At 35.9% G+C, this 16,630-nt stretch overlaps 1 pseudogene; it reads left to right on the top strand.

Annotated features, from left to right (window-relative positions):
• Positions 1–12,690: 12,690 nt before the first annotated feature.
• On the top strand, positions 12,691–13,618 carry LOC118935893 (olfactory receptor 4S2-like; annotated as a pseudogene).
• Positions 13,619–16,630: the final 3,012 nt, after the last annotated feature.

The following is a 16,630-nucleotide window of genomic DNA, read 5'->3' as shown; positions in this document are numbered from 1 at the left end:
TGATAAAGGGATCCTTCCAACAAGAGGATATAACCATTCTGAATATCTATGCATCCAACATAGGAGCACCTAAATATGTAAAACAGATACTAACAGAATTAAAGAGGGAAATAGAATACATTCATTTTAGGAGGCTGAAACACTCCGCTCACTTCAAAACACAGATAGAATTGGCAGAAAATAAGTAAGGAGACATAGGCACTAAACAACACATTAGAACAGATGGACATAACAGACATCTATGAACAGTCCATCCAAAAGCAGCAGATTACACATTCTTCTCAAGTGCGCATGGAACATTTTTAAGAATAGATCACATTCTAGGCCACAAAAAGAGGCTCAGTAAATTTAAAAAGGCTGAAATTGTAGCAACCAGCTTCTCAGACCACAAAAGGTATAAAAATAGAAATAAATTATACAAAGAAAACAAAGAAACCCACAAACACATACAGGCTTAACTACAAGCTCCTAAATAATCAATGGATCAATAACCAAATAAAAACAGAGAACAAGCAATATATGGAGAGAAATGACAACTCGGCATCACAAAATCTGTGGGATGTAGTGAAAGCCATGCTAAGAGGGGAGTATACTGCAATACAGGCTTACCTCAGGAAAGAAGAACAATCCCGTATGAACAATGTAAACTCAAAGTCAGTAGAAGATAGAACATAATAAAGATTAGAGCAGAAAAAATAGATAAACTCTTTGCTAGACTTATCAAGGGAAAAAGAGAGTCTATACACATAAACAGAATCAGAAATGGGAAAGGAAAAATCACTACAGTAACTACAAAAATACAAAGAATTATGAGAGAATACTGTGAAAAATCATGTGCTAACAAACTGGATAACCTAGAAGAAATGGAAAACTTTCTAGAAAAATACAAACTCCCAAGACTGACCCAGGAAGTAATAGAAAATCTGAACAGACCAGTTACCAGCAATGAAATTGAACTTGTAGTGAAAAAAAATAACTAAGAACAAAACCCCTGGACCAGATGGCTTCAGTGCTGAAATTAATAAAAAAATCAGTGAAGACCTAATATCAATCCTCCTTAAAGTTTTCCAAAAAGTAGAAGAGGAGGGAATACTTCCAAACTCATTCTATGAGGCCAGCATCACTCCACTACCAAATCCACTCAAAGACCCCACAAAAAAAATTACAGACCAATATCCCTGATAAACATAGATGCAAAATTACTCAACAAAATATTAGCAAATAGAACTCAAAAATACATCAAAAGATCATCCATTATTATGAAATAGGATTTATTCCAGGGATTTAAGGATGGCACAATAGTTGACAATCCATCAACATTGTATACCACATCAACAAAAAGAAAGATAAAGACCACATGATCATCTTCATAGATACTGAAAAACATTCGACAGAATTCAACATCCATTAATTATAATAACTCTAAAAGAAATGTGTATAGAGGGCAAGTACTTCAACATAATAAAGGCCATATATGAGAAACCCACATGTAACACAACCAACATCATACTTAACAGTGAGAAACTGAAAGCTTTTCCTTTAAGTTCAGGAAAAAGGAAAAATTGACCACTTTCCTCCTTTTATTCACCATACATCTGGAGGTCCTAGCCATAGCAATCAGACAACACAAAGAAATAAAAGGCCTCCAGATTGGTAAGGGAGAAGTTAAATCATCACTGTTTGCAGATGACATGCTATTGTACATAAAAATTGCTAAATAATACACCCCCAAACTACTAGAACTAATAACTGGATTCAGCAAAGTTGCAGGATACAAAATCAGGGCACAGAAATATGTTTCATTCCTATATATTAATGATGAACTAACAGAAAGAGAAATCAGGAAAACAATTCCACTTACAGTTGCGTCAAAATAATCAAATACCTAGGAATAAACTTAACCAATGATGTGAAAGACCTATACCCTGAAAACTACAAGACTCTCATGAGAGAAATTAAAGAAGATACTAATAAATGGAAATATATCCCATGCTCATGGGTAGGAAGAATTAATATTGTCAAAATGGTCATCCTGCCTAAAGCAATCTACAGGTTCAATGCAATCCCCATCAAAATACCAATGGTATTCTTCAACAAACTAAAGCAAATAGTTCTAAAATTCGTATGGAACCACAAAAGACACCAAATGTCCAAAGCAATCATGAGATGGAAGAATAAGGCTTGGGGGGATTACACTTCCTGACTTCAAGCTCTACTACAAAGCCACAGTAATCAAGAAAATTTGGTATTAGCACAGGGACATACCAACAGATCAGTGGAAAAGTATAGAGAGTCCCGATATAAACCCACACATATATGGCCAGTTAATATACGGTAAATGAGCCATGGGTATACAATGGGGAAATGACAGCCTCTTCAAAAACTGGTGTTGGCTAAACTGGACAGATACATGCAAGATAATGAAAGTGGATTACTGTTTGTAAGTCCGGGGAGAGGAAATTCTGGGGCAAAATACCTCTCAAACCAAAACCAGTCAAAGGGAGAAGTAAAGTTTAAAATCCATTTATTGCTTTCAAACTGCAGTCCAGGCACTTATTCCTTTCCTACTCCAGTGAAAACAAAACTGGTCCTCCTCTCCCCTCTCAGGTACAGATGAGCCCTCTTTGCCCAGGTAACTACCTATTGATATGGAGATGAACTTCTCTCCACCCCTGAGAAATGATGCAAATGCACTAAATCCATACTTCTTTCCACCTCTGAACGCCTATTGATATGCAGATGTGCTAAAGCCAGGCGAGATATTCTGGAAATACTACAATTTTACCCACACTGTCTAAATCCATAGACAAAAGTAAATTCAAAATGCATCAAAGACATGAATGTAAGTCATGAAACCATAAAACTCTTAGAAGAAAACATAGGCAAAACTCTCTGAATATAAACATGAGCAACATTTTCCTGAACATGTTGGGCAAGGGAAACGAAAGCAAAAATGAACAAATGTGATTACATCAAACTAAAAAGCTCCTGTACAGCAAACGTCACCACCAGCAGAACAAAAAGGCATCCTACAGTATGGGAGAATATATTCATAAATGACATACCTAATGAGGGGTTAAAATCCAAATATTTAAAGAACTCACACATCTCAACACCCAAAATTCAAATAACCCAATTAAAAAATGGGCAGAGGAGCTGAATAGACACTTCTCTAAGAAATTCAGATGACCAACAGACACATGAAAAGATGCTCCACATCACTAATCATCAAGGAAATGCACATTAGAACCACAATGACATAACACCTCACACCAGTTAGGAGGAACAACATTCAAAAGATAAGGAATAACAAATGCTGGTGAGGATGTAGAGAAAGGGGAAACTTTTACATTGTTGCTGTGAATGTAAATTAGTTCAACCATTGTGGAAAGCACTATGGAGGTTCCTCAACAAACTAAAAATAGAAATACCATTCGACCCAGGAATTCCTCTCCAAGAATTTACCTGAAGAAAACAAGATCCCAGATTCAAAAAGCCATATGCACCCCTGTGTTTATTGCAGCACTATTTATAATAGCCAAGATATGGAAGCAACCTAAGTGTCCATCAGTAGATGAATGGATAAAGAAAATGTGGTACGTATACACAGTGGAATATTATTCAGCCATAAGAAGAAAGCAAATCCTACCTTTTGCAACAACATGGATGCAGCAGAGGGTATTATGCTTGGTGAAATAAATAAGCCAGGTGGAGAAAGAGAAGTATATAATGATTTCACTCATTTATGGAGTATAACAACAAAGGAAAAACTGAAGGAAGAAACAGCTGCAGACTCACAGACTCCACGGAGGGACTCTTGGTTACCAAAGGGAAAGTGGGTGGGGATGGTGTGTGGGAAGGGAGGGAGAAGGGGATTGTCAACATAGAAAAATGTTACAGAATCATTTGCTATATTCTCCATGCTGTACTGCTATCCCCATGACCAACCTACATTGTGATTGAGGATTTTTGTGCCCCTTTGTCCACCTCACCTCCTCCCATCCTCCCCAAACCCTCCCACATGGTAACCACCAGTCCCTTCTCAGTGTTTATAAGTCTCCTGCTGTTTTGCTTTGTTTTTATATCCACATATAAATGAAATCATATGGTATTTATCTTTCTTCACCTCACTTATTTCACTTTGCATAATACCCTCTAGATCCATCCATGTTATTGCAAATCGCAGGATTTTTCTTTTAATGGCTGAATAATATCCCATTGTGTAAATATACATATACAGTGTATGCATATATATATTTACTTCTTTATCCATTCATCTATTAATGTAAACTAAGGTTGCTTCCATATCTTTATTGTAAATAAGCAGCAATAGACATTGGAGTGCATAAATCTTTTTGGATCAGGGAATTGTTTGGGTAAATTCCTAGAAATAGAATTGCTGGGTCAAATGGTATTTCTATTTTTAGGTTTTTTTTTGATGAACTTCCATACTGCTTTCCACAGTGCCTGTACCAATTGAAATTCCCAACAGTGTAGGAGGGTTTCCTTTTCTCCACATTCTTGCCAACACTTGTTATGCCTCGTGTTTTGGATAGTGGCTATTCTGATTAGTGTGAGTTAATATCTCATTTTGATTTGCATTTCACTGATGACGAGCAACATGGAGCATTTATCATGTGCTTGTTGGCAATCTGTGTTTCTTCATTTGAGAAATGTCTGTTCAGGTCCTCTGCCCATTTTTTAACAGAGTTATTTAACTTTTTTTTTGGTGTTAGGGCACTTGAGCTTTTATATATTTTGAGTGTTAACCCCTATCAGATAAATCATTTGTGACTATATTTTCCTATACTGTAGGTTGCCTTTTTGTTCTGCTAATGGTGTCCTTTGGTGTACAGAAGCCTTTTAGTTCAATGTAGTCCCACTTGTTCATTTTGTATTTTGTTGCCTTTGCCCAAGGAGATGTGTCTAGGAAAAATTGATCATATTTATGTTTAAGATATTTTTGCCTAAGTTTTCTTCTAAGAGTTTTATGATTTCATGACTTACATTTAGGTCTTTGATCCAGTTTGAATTCAGTTTTGTGTTTGGAGTTTGGCAGTAATCCTGTTTCATTCTCTTGCATGTAGCTGTCCAGTTTGACAGCACCAGCTGTTGAAGGGCTCTTTTTTCCCGGCTGTATATTCATGGTTTCTTTATCATATCATATATTAATTGACCATATATGTGTGGGTTTATGTCTCAGCACTCTATTCTTTTCCATTGATCTGTGGGTCTGTTTTTGTGACAGTAACATATTGTTTTGATTACTGTAGCTGTGTAGTAGAGCTTAAAGTCAGGGATTGTAATCCCCCATCTTTGTTATTTCCCAAGTTTGTTTTGGCTATTTGGAGTCTTTTGTGGTTTCATGTGAATTTTAGAACTATTTGCTCCTGTTCATTGAAAAATGCTGTTGGAATTTGATAGGGATTGGGTTGAATCTGTAAATTGTTTTTGGCAGGATGGCCATTTTGACAATGTTAATTTTTCCTATCCATGAGCATGAAATAGATTTCCACTTATTTGTGTCTTCTTTTAATTTCTTTCATGAGTGTCTTATAGTTTTAAGAATATAAGGTTTTCACTTCCTTGATTAGGTTTATTGCTAGGTATGTTATTCTTTTGATGCAATTGTAAAGGGAATTGTCTTTCTGATTTCTCCTTATGCTAATTTTTTGTTTGTATATAGGAATACAACAGAGTTCTGTGTATTAGTTTTGTACCCTGCAAGTTTACTGAATCCAGTTATCCTAATAGTTTTATTGGTGGAGTCTTTAGGATTTTCTATGTATAATATAATGTCATCTGCAAATAGTGACAATTTTTCTTCCTAACAATTTGGATGTCTTTTATCTCTTTGTGTTGTCTGATTGCCATGGCTGGGAACTCCAGTATTATGTTGAATAAAAGTGGTGAGAGTGGACATCCTTTTCTTATTCCTGTTCTTAGAGGAAAGGCTTTCAGCTTTTCAACATTAAGTATGATGTTAGCTGTTGGCTTGTCATATATGGCATTTATTGTGTTGAGGTACATACTCTCTTTGCCCATTTTGTTGAATGTTTTATCACAAATGGATTCTGAACTTTATCAAATGCATTTTCAACATCTTTTGAGCTGATCATATGTTTTCTATCCTTTTTGTTAATGTGGTGTATCACATTGATTGATTTATGAATATTGTACAATTCTTGAATTCCTGGGATAAATCCAACTTGGTCATGATTGGTGATCCTTTTGATGTATTTTTAAAAATTCAGTTTGCTAATGTTTTAAGGGATATTTACTTCTATATTAATCAGAGATATTGATCTACAATTTTCTTTTATTGTAGTGTTGTCTGGTTTTGGTATTAGAGTGATGCTGACCTCACAGAAGAATTTTAGAAATATTCCCTCCTTTTCTACTTTTCAACATACTTTAAGAAGGATGCGTTAGCTCTTTAAATGTTTGGTAAAATTCAGTTGTGAAGCCATCTGATCCTGGAATATATTTTGGGGAATTTTTTTTATTACCTATTCAATTTCTTTATTGGTGATTTGTCTGTTCATATTTTCTGTTTCTCCTGGATGAGTCTTAGAAGTTGTATGTTTCTAAGAATCTGTCTCTTTCTTCTACATTTTCTAATTTATTGGCATAAAAATTTTCATAGAATTCTGTAATAATTTGTATTTCTGTGGTATTTATTGTGACTATTCCTTTTTCATTTCTGATTGTGTTTATGTCCTCCCTCTTTTTTCCTGATAAATCTGGCTAGGAGTTTGTCTATTTTGTTTATCTTCTCAAAGAACCAGCTCTGTGTTCCATTGACTTTTTCTACTGTTTTATTCTTCTCTTTTTTTTATTTATTCTAGCTCTGATCTTTATTATGTCCCTTCTTGTACTAATTTTGGGTTTCAGTTGTTCTTCTTTTTCTAGTTTCTTTATTTGTGAGCATAGACTCTTTCTTTGGATTATTCTTGTTATTTGAGGGAGGCCGATTTGCTATGTACTTTGCTATTAGAACTGCTTCTGTGGCACCCCATAAATTTTGTACTGTTATATTCTTGTTTTCATTTGTCTCCATGTATTGCTGGATTTCTGTTTCGACTTGTTCATTGATCCATTGATTATTTAGGAGCATGGTGTTTAGCCTGCATGTGTTTATGAGTTTATTTTATTATTGTTTTCTTCATGTAATTTATTTCTAGTTTATACCTTTGTGGTCTGAGAAGTTGCTTGATACAATTTCAATCTTTTTAAGTTTATTGAGGTTCTTTGTGGTCTAGTATATGATCTATTCTGGAAAATGTTCCACGTACACTGGGAAAATGTGTAACCTGCCACTTTTGGTTGGGATGTTCTTTATATATCTATTAAATTCATCTGATGTATTGTGTTGTTCAGGGCCTCTTTTTCCTTATTTATTTTCTTTCTGGTTGATCTGTTCATTGATGTAAGTAGTGTGTTAAAGTCCCCTAATATGAGTGAATTGCAAACTGTTTCTCCGTGTAGTACTGTTAGTATTGTTTTACATATTTAGGTGCTGCTATTTTAGGTGCATACATGTTTATAATCATTATATCGTCTGTTGGGCTGATTACTTTATTATTATGTAATGCCCTTTTTTGCCATTTGTGATTTTCCTTGTTTTGAGGTCTATTTTGTCTGATGTAAGTACTGCTTCTCCTGTTATTTTCTACCTATTATTTGCATGTGATATCTTTATCCATCCATTTACATGCAGTTTATGTATGTTGTCAGGTTTGAAATGAGTCTCTTGTAGTAGCATATGTATGGGTCTTGTTTCTTCATCAGTTATGCTGCCCTGTGTCTTTTGGTGCATTCAGTCCATTTATATTTCGGTGTGTATTTATTGCCATTTTAGTAATTCTTTTATTGATGGGTTTTTTAAGTTCCTCTTTGTTCCTTTTTACCTCTCTTGTACTCTTCTCTTGATGGTTTCTTTTAATATTATGATTTGATTTCTTTTTTAAATGTTTTTTGTGTATCTATTATAGGCTTAAGTTTCTGGTTATGATAGGGTTAATATACAGTTCATAAATATATAACAGTCTATATTCAGTTGATGGTTATTCTATTTCAAGTGCAATCTAAAAGTACTTCTTTTTTCTTCTTCTTCCTTCACACTTTATTTATTAGATGTCATAATCTGTATTTTTATGTATCCCTTAACTGATTTTGTATATTATTTTACTACTTGTTTTTTTAGCTACATACTTTGTTAGTAAGTAATTGGTTTACTACCTTGACTGTGGGTTCATTTTCAGTTATGAAAAATTTTTAGGCTTAAGAACATTTCTATCTACAGAAGTCCCTTTAACATATCCTGTAAGGCCAGTTTAGTGTTAGTGAATTCTTTTAACTTTTGTTTATGTGGGAAAATTTTAATCTTTCCTTTAATTCTGAATGATGACCTTCCTGGGTACAAAACATCTTGGTTGAAGGTTCTTCTGTTTCAATACACTAAATATTTTATGTCACTCCCTTCTGGTCTGTAAATTTTCTGCTGGGAAATCTGCTGATAACTTTATGGATAACAGTCTGCCTCTCTCTTGCTGCTTTTAATGTTTGATTTTATCTTTAATCTTTGCCATTTTTGTTATTTTGTGCCTTGGTGTTGTTTTCCTGGGGTTCCTTTTGTTAGGGGCTCTCTGTACTTCAGGACTTTGGTATTTATTTCTTTCCCCAGACTGGGGAAGTTTTCAGCTTTTATTTCTTCTAAGAGACTTTCTTCATTTCTGTCCCTCTCTTCTGCCTCTGGTATCCTTATTATGTGAATATTGTTTCATTTGTAGTTGTCACACAGCTCTTAGCATTCTTTCATTCCTAGAGATTCTTATTTCTCTCTGTTACTCAGATTGGTTGTTTTTCTGATTTCTAATTTCCATCTCATTGTTTTCTCCTCTATTTGAAGCAATCTAATATTCATCCCCATTGTATTTTTCATACAGTTATGCTATTCTTCTTCTCTGAGTGGCTCTTTTAAAATCTTCTATCTCTTTGTTAAAGTTATCCCTGAGATTATCAATTATTTTCTGCAGAACAGTGAGCATATTTATGACTGTCACTTTGAAGTCTTTATCAAGAGGATTGGTGATCTCTGTTTCACTTACCCTCTTTCTGGTGTCTTCTGTTTTGTTTAAAACATTCCTTTGCTTCCTCATTTTGTCTGGTTTTCCATGATTCCTTCTATGTGTTATATAGATCTCCCTTTTGTCTAGAGAATAATGGATTTATGATGAAGGTGTACTGTGGTACCCAGAATCTCAATACTCTGCTCTACAGCTCCTGGTTCTCCTTTGCAAGGGAGCCACAATTACTGTTGGTGGGCTGTGGGCAGGCCACCTTTCTGCCTGTGTGCTGGCAGTAGCTGAACTTTGTAAGCAGAAGCTGACAGCTTGCCTCACTTGGCCATTCATGAACCAAACGTCAGTGCTTCTGCTGGGATATTTGTGGTTGGGGCTTCCCTCTGCCTCTTCCAATTACTTGCCTTGTGGTGTGTGGGGGGCAGGTGCACAAGGGAGCGCAGCATGGGGCTATGCCAACAGGGAGGGTAAAGGAGTGTTTGGAGCTGGCTCCCACATGTGCTTCTCCAGTTTGGCTGAGAGAGGGCTGGGAAAACTGGAAAAGCCTCCCTCTGCCAGCCAAGCAGGAAAGTCTGATTGCTGCTGGGCATGTATATCAGGAGAGTGGGTGGGTGCACTGTGAAGTCCTTCAGGGCTGAGCCACCAGTGAGGGTGATGGAGCATTTGGGGCTGGCTTCCATGATTGCTTGACAGTTGCCCAGAGGGAGGCCTGGGAAAGCATCACCTACCTGCACTTTTTATTTTGGAGAGAGCTCCCTGTAACCCCCATGCCTCTGTTACCCTGCTGCTGGTAAATCTCTCAAATTGCCACCACTGAGTTGGGTCTCAGTGGGACTGATGGAGCTTGAATGTCCTCCATAAGTGACAGGAGTCTCAGCCTCCCAAGTACTCCATCTCTCCCAGGTGTCCAGCCCCATTAACCACCAAAGCTCAATGCATTGTGTATTCATTTTCCCAGGGCCATATGTGCAGGATTCCTCCTCTCTTCTTCATCAGTATAGATAGACTGTTCTGAAGTCTTCAGGTTATTTTTAAGGGTAGTTTTATTTCTGTACTTATTCTTTGGTGTGTATGTGGGAGGTGGTTGCCTTCCTACTTTACCATCTTTTCCCCAAGGTCACGATAGGCTTTAAATTCAGCCTAAACAAAGAAAATTTTAAAAACTTGTTTTTAATTAAAAAGACATCTGGAAATTACAGCTTATTTTTAGTTCTCTGATGTTATTCTGATTATACAAAGTCTTTTGAAAGAAAGTCTTTCCACAAAGTCATTAACATTTTGCATCATTCTCTTTAAATACACCCTAAAAGAAGTACAGAAAAGATCATCTGTTGCCAAAGACACTGTGAAATGGCAAATTTCAGTAGGTGAGAGACAAAACAAGGAACAAAACTTGACTTGTACCAGCCTTTGAGTTTTGGGTGCCAGGGCTTCACTGGTACAAATTATTCGAAAAGCAATCCCTATGGCAGCAGTCTACTCTATGTTTGATAACTGTACCCACATGATCAGAAGAGATAGAAAAATAAAGCAAAACTCAAGCCCTAGACAGAACTGGTGAGATATTTTTCTTCTACAATTTATGTAAAAGGTTTGTAGAGGAAGGGAATTCAATCAAATTGCAATATTTCGAATGCTTGTGATACAATTGGAAGACACCATCCTCAGAAAGAAGGGGAGAACAAAATTGAGATAAGAAATAAAATGCATCTATATATTATCATGAGATGAGATAGCATGATTGTGAATAAGAAAATACCAATAATTTCCAAAGAAATTGTGGCATTATCACTTTCAAATGTTCAGAATGTGGATGAAGGAATTGATTCAAGGAGAAAGAAAATCTCCTCTGGGAATTTATGCTGTGGACAGTAAAGGCACAGTTCCCAGGCTAATATTTCAATGCTCAATTTATTCTAGATGAGAACCAAGCAACATAATTCACAATTGTCAAAAATTGCTATTATTGGGCTCTCTTAAATTGAAGAGTTCACTCAGTGGAGCAGAGTAATCTTTTCAACATTCCAAAATAAAAGACAAAAATAATAACAAGTAAGAAGAGTATGAAGATGTACTTGAGGATGAAGTTAAGTTGTTGTTGTTACTGTTATGACCATTATTATCATTATCTGATTTTGTATTGTGTAAGGGAAGAACACCTGTATTGCTACTCTCTCAACTCTAAAACACAGACCTGGGGAAACCCACCCTTGTATCTTCACATAAAGCTTGAGAGCCAGGCACAGTGCAGAGCAAAGGAACAGATGAGAGCACATATCGGATCAGGAGAAGTTGTAAGCACTAAACTTGACAGATCTGCATGGGATGTGTTCTCAGATGAATGAACTTCCCAATGATTACTTATGGTACTGTGTAATTCTATCCTAACCTGTATGACTCAAGGAATCTTTTACATCTGTGGCGTGGTTTGAGGAATAGTCTTAAACCATTGGGATCAAAATTATTCCATATAAGTGAAATGCCTTACTAAATTTCACCACTGAAGTTTCCTACATTTAAATTAAATATTATCTTCCTACTTAGCCAATTTAAAGTACTTTTCAGTGATAACTTTCTCCAGGAATATTTAGTGAGCCCTAAGTGGAAGAACTAATATAAACCATCATGGCTTGAGAGATTAAAAAGATGAGTGAAGAATGGAGTGTTTCCTTTTAATCTTTTTTTGGCTTCTTTTTCCATTTTTCAGTTAAAAATATTTTTAATATCAAGTAAAAGTATTTCTTTGGGTATCCTCAACATTGAGTTTGAAGATGGAGAAAATACCAGAGATTTCACTTCCCCTTCATTCGAATCAAACAGGTCTTGATGTGTCCTCAGATGTTTCTTTTATTGTTTTATATATATATTTAAAATCTCTGTCTCCTTGTCAGGGTTTTATTTTCTATCCCAGGATGACACAGTTGTTTAAATTTCATACTCCAAATAACTACAAATATAACAGTGAAAATGAATGTTTCTCATTTCACACATGGGATAAAAAATCCCATGATGCTAAAGGATTTATCCAGCACCATTATCTCAGTATCAGATATGTGTAATTTTGAGTTATCGCTCTACTATGTGACCCACCTCCTGACCGACTGTAAGAGTTTGAACACTCAGGGAGTATTTAAAAGGGAAAATGTGGGCTCATCTTCACTTCTTTGCCAAAAATAAGGAAAACTTTTACTAAAATATCATTGTTACCACATTCCCCAAAAGAGAAGTTGTTTTAAAATTGAGCTGAGTGCTTTATACAGAACAAGAACTAGTAAAGTTTTAGAACAAACAGAAGAGAAAATCTTAGTAAAAGGTGAGGGAAGTGAGACTCCTGCTTTGTTGTGTGACTTAGAGGGTTTGCTTTCTCTCTGGTCTTTGTTTCATCATTTTAAGTGAACAAATGGACTATTATATTGAGGTAAGATGATCAGGATATGCAAACATCAATATCTTTAATTATGCATGCCAAGAAGCTGTAAGCACCCATTTTCTATTTTCAGCTATCGTGACCATCCATTTGTTTGGAGTTAGAAATGAATGTAGGTCCTTGTTATGTTTTTCTTTCAGATAATCTAATTGCCTCATGAAACCTTGGCCTGATAATTCTATGGAAAAAATAAACAATGTGACTGAATTCATTTTCTTGGGTCTTTCTCAGAACCCAGACGCTGAAGAAGTTTGTTTTGTGGTGTTTTCTTTCTTCTACACAATCATTCTGGGAAACCTCCTCATCATTCTGAGTTTCTGTGGGTAATTATAGAAGTCTCCTTTGTGTTTCTTTCTCAATTACTTGCCTTTTGTGGTATTTGTTACTCTTCTGTCACAGCTCCTAAAATGATTGTTGAACAATTAGCAAAGAGTAAAACTATCTCCTATGTGTGGTACATGTTGCAACTCTTTGGGGCCTGTTTCTTTGGTTGCACTGAGATCTTCATCATTACTGTAATGGCTATGATAATTATGTGGCTATTTGTAAACCCCTACACTACGTGACCATCATGGATCATGAAAGATGCAATAAAATGTTTCTGGGGATGTGGGTAGGAGGGTTCTTACACACCATTATCCTCGTGACTCTGGTAGTCCGGCTACCCTTCTGTGGACCCAGAGAGATTGATCACTACTTTTGTAATGTGCACCCTGTGCTGAAACTTGCCTGCACAGACACATACCTTGTTGGAGCTGCTGGGACAGTCAACAGTAGTACCATCACTCTATAGGGCTCTGTTACATTGTTAATATCCTGCACCATCATCCTGGTGTCCCTGAGAAGGCAGTCAGCAGAAGGTAGATGCAAAGTTCTCTCCACCTGTGGCTCCCACATTCGTGTGGTCATCATGTTCTATGGTCCCTGTACTTTCATGTATATGCACCCTGATACTACCTTTAAAGAAGATAAGACGGTGGCTGTATTTTACACCATTATCACCCCCATGTTAAATCCCCTCATTTATACACTGAGAAATGCATAAGTAAGGAATACAGTGAAGAAACTGTAGAGCAGGAAGATTTTCTGGGAGGCTAATGGTAAATAGTCATAAAAGTCACAATCTAAGCTGGATGTTCATAAATGTTCCCATGTGTACAATGAAGAAAGTAATAGCAAACAGACAGGGTTTTCTTGGAGGAACAACAAAAGAATAACACATTCTATAGAAGTAAAGTATTATGTATCTAATTATAATTACTTATTAGAAAACACATATGTAATTAATAATTGATTATATCAGTTATAATATTTCACATTCAGAAAGTTTTCTGAAATACCTAGGACAGAAAAATCATATTAAACTCAGAAACTCAGCATGATCTTAATTGCATTCAGTATGTATATGTTGTATGAACAAAAAATGCATACATAAAACATAATGTTATCTGAGCTAAAGCGTTCTGATATCAGTCTTTCAAACCAGTGGATACAGAGCCCAGTAATTTGGAATGGGAAGGAGGTGTACGCACAATGTGAAAGATAAAAATTACAGGCTTAAAAAACAAAAGACCTGTTCTCATCCTCTTGGGAAAGCTTTTCTTTTCTCTACAACTCATTTCTTTCTTTTTAAATAAAAGCAATAAGGGAAGAGGAAAGGAATTACCTCTAAGATGCTTATTTTAATTATAATATCCCACTAATATGCTTCTGCTAACTGACTCTATTCTCTCCTTGTAGTCTGTAGGCAGCAGTCCCTATTAATGTAAATGATTACTAGAAAAAAACTAAAGAAAATTAATTAAAGCAACACATCTGTGATGAATAGGTCATTGTGAGTCAATCTACAGGGTAAACAAAATTAGCTGAAATACCTGGATGGGGAGCTGTATTTCCTCCAAGCAGCTTTACTCAGTACAGTGAGCCATTTGCTTCTTTGACTAATGTAACCTGATATCCAGCTGTGGATTCCAGAGATACTCATTCCAAACAAGCAAATATGTCTTTCCAATGTGAAATGACACTTAAACTAATGATACATTCCTCCTTCACATCCCACAAGCTGGGCTTTATTTTCCTTTAACAAATAAACACATCACTGATTATCTTTCTGCCATTGATTCATTGTTTATTCCACAATCTGATTATTCAAGTTACTGCCTATTCCAGTGTTTATGGCTGTGGGGTCTGTGTATATACGTAAATTATGTTAAGGACACTGCATAGTTAGTGCTTTAAGAAAAGACCTCTGATGTTGATGTTGATGTAGTCACATTAAAGATAAACATCAAAGACAGCAAGACATCTGAACTAGAAGTCATAATTGAGAAACCCTTGCACTGTACTCACACAAATATTTGTTTATTGATCTAGCTTGTACCCTCATTGGAACTCTATGAGGCTCCACTTGCTCAATTGTAAAATGATGACTATGTCAGTGATACTCAAACTTGTCTCATCATGAAGGATTTTTGAAGCATAACAGTATCTATTGTAAGAGTTTCTGATCCAGTAAGCCAGGGTTAAGGGATATAGAAAACTCTGTTTTTAACAAGCCCCTCTGATAATTTTTATACAATCAGTGGCACTTCTGGGAACAGTGGACTAGATACTTTATGTTATTAGAGCACAAAGGGGTCTATGAGTCCATGACCTAAAGAGTCCTACCTTTGAATATATACCCCCAATCTGTTCTGCTAATCAACACAAAGGAAAGGAAACCTGACCTGGACTTAGAAAATAACAGAATAAATGAATGTTACCTATTTAATACTCATTCTCCACAATACGCTTTCTTTTATGTCTTTGCATTAAAGTCTTGACTATCGAGGGATATTAGTTATATTGAAAGTCTGCAGGCCCTAAGAAGTAAAAACTGACAGATTCATTAATATCAAAGAGCAAGAACTAGAATATATGAAATAGTATCCAAGGTTTCTCCAGTGAATTTACAAACATATTTCTGTTCACAGAAGTTCCTTAGGACAATCTCAGTCAGAGGAGCACTGCTCAATTGAATATACAAAGATAGCTTTTGCAATACTCCATATGTTCGCTTTTCTCATTTAAGCATATCCAGGAGATTAAAACATTTATCACATGTCAGTCTCCAGAAGTTCATCATTTAATGTTACCCAACTGGGAACCCCTCACTTCGATATTGTTCTGGTGTGTCCATGTCTTTCATGATGGCCAGTTGGTCCTGTTTCATTATAAGATATAATGTAACTTCAGTGCCTGATTCAGATCATCAAAAATACTCTTTACATTTTAGTGCAAAAACTCCATCAACAATGTAGAGACAGACAATGCTGAGCTTACATAACAGTCAACGGTTGGACAAACATCACAGTTTCAGAAAAGACTAAGATAACACTGCCACTTTATACATAAGAACAGTAAGAGCTACATGGTTTATTTCTGAGCCCACCCTGAGGTCTAGAATTAAGACAAATTAAGCCCAATGTATATAGGCTGATACAAGCTACCCACAGACACATGAATGAGAATTAAATGTTATTGTATAAGCCACAAGAGGTAAGATGGCTTGTTACATGGCATTATTGATCTGGCTGATCCAAGAAAAGCAAGGTCAAATTGTAGAAGTGTGGATTCTGAGGGTTATTCTTAATACAACTTCCCATACATTTAGTTTAAGTTATTTGGAATGTAACAGTGTAAAAGGCCAAACTAGAGAGAATGGATATGAGACACAGGACATAACCTTAATTGTACACACAAACATCAAATTATAAATACCTAAGTATGCAGCCAGCCTGTCTCCCACTATTTTGCCCATGGAGAACACATAGGAAGGGATGGAAACGATATTAACCATGCCTGGGAGGATTCCTTTTTAGCCATCCTTTGTTGATAAATTATAAGAAGAGAGTTAACAAAAGATAAATGTGAGTCATATTCAAAGAGACTTCTGAAAGACCTGTCTCATTTCGGGAGAAACCATGTAGTAAACATGCCACAATAAGCAAATTTAATTCATTACCAAAAAATGTGGCTTACATGCACAGCAGTAACACGAGAATTGCACATCACCCTAAGCAACTTAGACATTTTGTTCAATTCCATCTACCAGAAGTGGACAATCCTACCAAGAGGTATT

Source organism: Manis pentadactyla, chromosome 18 (assembly GCF_030020395.1).
Source record: "Manis pentadactyla isolate mManPen7 chromosome 18, mManPen7.hap1, whole genome shotgun sequence".
Taxonomy (NCBI): Eukaryota; Metazoa; Chordata; class Mammalia; order Pholidota; family Manidae; genus Manis; species Manis pentadactyla.
This window is presented reverse-complemented; position numbering and strand designations above follow the sequence as displayed.